The 4,006-nt window shown below is 31.7% G+C and overlaps 1 non-coding gene across 1 annotated transcript; it reads right to left on the bottom strand.

Moving 5' to 3' along the window:
- Positions 1 to 1,251: 1,251 nt before the first annotated feature.
- On the bottom strand, positions 1,252 to 1,324 carry TRNAA-UGC (transfer RNA alanine (anticodon UGC)). Its single transcript has one exon. It is a non-coding gene; the product is annotated as a tRNA-Ala (tRNA).
- Positions 1,325 to 4,006: the final 2,682 nt, after the last annotated feature.

The raw sequence follows: 4,006 nt of genomic DNA, 5'->3' as shown, positions 1-4,006 counted from the left end.
ACCAAAATGCAGCTGAGCATCAACATAATTCTAAAACAATCAGAGACTACTTCCAATAGAGAGATTGAATCAGGCATTCCATAACTCTCTTGTTCCCAGATCAACATGACAGCCATTGAGTTTTCAACACAGAATTGCATGGAAGAAGGCTACATGTTATGCTCATCATCAGAGTATTCACCTGCCTTGTCAAACCTGCTCAAAATTTTATTGATAGTAAGGATACATATTATGATTTGTAAATGAATTTTTAGAAGTTTGAAGATGCATGAGAGTAAGTGCTCACCAGAGCCTAGTAAATCACACGGTACATGATGAACGTTGCAACGTCGTTCATAGAGAGGATGGTTTTGTTGACCTTCTCATGGAAATAAAAATAAGAAAAAATTTTGGTTAGGAAATTGTTGCAAGTAAATTGTAATTCTTGGAACACAAAATAATTAGAACTCTTGTTTATTAGTAGATAGATCCTTAAGAAAAAATATATACATTTAAATCAAATAGATAATATTTTAAGAACACAATATTTAGGACATCTAACTTTGATGTCGTTTAAATACTTTATAACTTCACGAACAACTTTTTGAAAATAAATAAAATTTTCTCAAACATTCATATCATCAATGATGGATTATACGGTGCAGCGTGGCTAAGAGAAGATCATAAATATTATAATTTTATGTTGAAATATATAACTTGTTAAATATGAAAGCAAATGGTTGGCTACTCTTATAATCAACTATAATAAGAAAAGAAAAGAAGTCTGACGTAGAAGTAATTCCATACTGTTTATAACTATATACATGTCTATGAAATAGTGTCATGTTAATATATCTGTGTCTACATAACAAAAAGACACATGTACTTAAATTTAACTTACATACTTTCTATATCTACTAAACTAAGACTACCATAATTATAATCACTAACATATATTCTATAACTACTTAAACTAAAATACACGTAGTTAAGAGACATATATTGTTATATTAACTAGCATATCTTTTTGATCTACTTAACTAAGAGACATGTACTTGTATTAACTAGCGTATCTTATGTATCTATTTAACTAATAAACACTTAGTTAAGAGACACGTGCAATTATATTAATTAATCTGCATTAGCTTAACTAAGAAACATGTGCGGTACATTAGTTCTTTTTATATCTTATTCTGTAAACATCAAAAAATTTTAATTGAATATTTCAGGTTAATTTGATACTTTATACCAAAATCTTTACACAATAATTAATGGAGATGCGGGGGATCGAACCCCGTGCCTCTCGCATGCAAAGCGAGCGCTCTACCATTTGAGCTACATCCCCTATGTTGTTGTACTTAACTCAGTACGTATTGAAAGATGATTATCACAATTAAGCCAGTTTTGATCAAACACTAAATATTGATAATTTTTAAATTTTCTTAATTATCAAGAAAAAATATAATTGGTTGAAATCTCATCTATTTTAAATTAAAACTTAATTTTTTATTCATTTACAGAATCATCTAAACATTATTTTATTCTCAAAATGAGTACTTATCCATACAAAATTCTATCTTCAAGATCAAGAAACTAATTCAATTTGTAAGACTATAATTTATTTTTAATTTTAACCATAAACCTTTGAATCCCTCTTTCATTGTTCCAAACTTACATCACTCTCTCATAATTTTAAATTATTTAATTATCTTGAAAAAAAATCTAATTAGCTGATTTAATTTTAGCAGAAATTTAATTTCTTTTTTATTTGAAAAAAGAAAATTAGATAAAAAAAAACTATATTCTCAAAACTTTCCATGAAAACAAGAAAGCCCTCATCATTATAAATGCACCACTTATCCTTTTTCATTTACTCAAACTTAGCCATTTTAATGCATGAATGAAGGTTTTCTTTAGAAATTCATATTAATTAGTTACAAATTAGTGATATAATTATTTTGAGACATAATAGCAAATTGATTTTGCATGTGAAATAACATGCTTTTTCTTTTCTTAAGTACTTTTAGGATTCATCTTTTTATTATTAGGTTTTTTATTCTAATTATTCAATGATCTGTTATCATGTGTTTTTATGTGTTTTTTGTTGATTTTGCAGGTGGGAGCCATGTTAATTGTGCAGGTGAAAGCCATGGGAGTGAAATATGAGATAAAAACTTTCTGAAAAAATCTCATCTCATTGATTGGAGCTGCAAAAGCTCTTTAAATAACCTCTGTACAAGCGGGATAGAAAGCAGACAAGAATGGCCTTCAACTGACCCCTAACAACCTAATAAAAAGTAAAAGGCACTAACTAAAATTGGAAAATGACCACCTCGATCCCATCGAAGGGTTGGTTTTCGTAAGCAATTTGGTTCTCCACCTAGTCTAGTTTCTTAGAATTTTCCAGAAGCTCTTACACTTGTGAATCCTGTATTGGTGTTTGTATATTTAGTTACTTACATATATCTATTTTGGATCCAATCCAATAGATCATTTTTTACAAGCATTCTTTGTCCCACAAAGTGTTTTCATTACTCTCTTCCTTTTTAGAAAGGATTAATAAGTTAGTAAACTCAAATCATCTATTGCTAAACTTTTTGAGTCTACCAACCTAATCATCCTAACTAGAGGGACATGGCCTAGCTCATGCATGGCAGTCTCTGTGAGTTATGTTCTTGATCATCCATCATTTATTTTGATCATGCATAATCCAAAATTATAGTACGGAAAGTTAATAACTCAGCAGATTCAAGAGAATCTTTCATTGATCAAGTTTGTAGTCTAATTTGTCCAACAATAGACTAACGACTTGATCACACAAGGTTACATGATCGTATACTATTTGCACATGAATACTATTAGCTAAGTTTATTTAGTTTTATTGGTTTTGCAGTAATAACCTAGTCATTCCTTAGATTTAAGACCACTTATCTTATCGTTCTATTCCCTTTTTATTTATGCAAACCATTTGCAGAAATGCATTTCAAGAGCAAATGTCCAACATTTGGGAATATGAATGGTAATCATGTTTGCTCAACAAATGCCATAGTTTGGGTGAAAGGGAGTTCACGACACTCCCTTTTGTAATGCCCTTTTGGAAATTAAATGCAAACATCATAAGTAAATTTTGATTGCCAAACCATTATTCCATTTTTCCTTTTACTTTGGCACATTAAGGCTATAGAAGTGCTCAAGGTACTTGTAGCAGCTGACTTTGCTTCATCCTACTTTTGCATTCGGGTCAGGCTCCCTTGCCTTTCGCTTTGAGGTCGAAGCCTTCGAATCTAATACCGACCGGCCAGATTCTACAATCATTGCCACATATTGCTCTAACCGTTTTATCAACTCATGAAATGATTTTCTCAAATCCATTTAGAGTTTATGATAAATAGGTCGAAAGAGGGATGAAGGGACCTGAAACATTACGTCCATGTACATCTTCTTCAATGATCAACATTGCCGTCCTAGAGCTTGTGGACAAGGAATTGCATCTTAGCCCAATGTTTGTGTACAGACGAACTTAAATCAACGAAGCTTAAAAAATGCATCCGCCGCATCCAATATGCCGATTCGACGCTGCATAAATTAATTTATGTGGAGCATTTATTTAACCAATAACGTCTAACCTATCATACCACTCATGAAGACAAAAGCAGGTATGACGCTGCAGACCTTGCAATTGTCCTTTTGCCTTAATCCCAAATGTCAAACATTCCTTAAGCAAGGACTCCTTTCGCAAGGAAGTGGCTTTTCCATGACATAAGCCTAGGTTCAAAACTCAAGGACAATCCTCCGATTTTAGCAATTAATTTTAATTGGTATCCTATACATGCATTCTAAACGCAAAGCAAAAAGCAAGTAGATTACAACAATATTGAGTTTGAGTTAAAAATCGATCTTTAACCATTAACTCTTCCCACTACTTCTTCAAAATCCCACCACTCTCAAGTGGGGTTTCGAAAAATTCTTTCCTAGTGGGCTTGGAATCCACAAGAACAATTTATCATGCCCCACTTTTACGATTCAT

Source organism: Sesamum indicum, linkage group LG12 (assembly GCF_026168435.1).
Source record: "Sesamum indicum cultivar Baizhima isolate 11 linkage group LG12, ASM2616843v1, whole genome shotgun sequence".
Classification (NCBI taxonomy): Eukaryota; Viridiplantae; Streptophyta; class Magnoliopsida; order Lamiales; family Pedaliaceae; genus Sesamum; species Sesamum indicum.
Note: the sequence above shows the minus strand (reverse complement) of the source record. Positions and strands in the feature narration are given on the sequence as shown.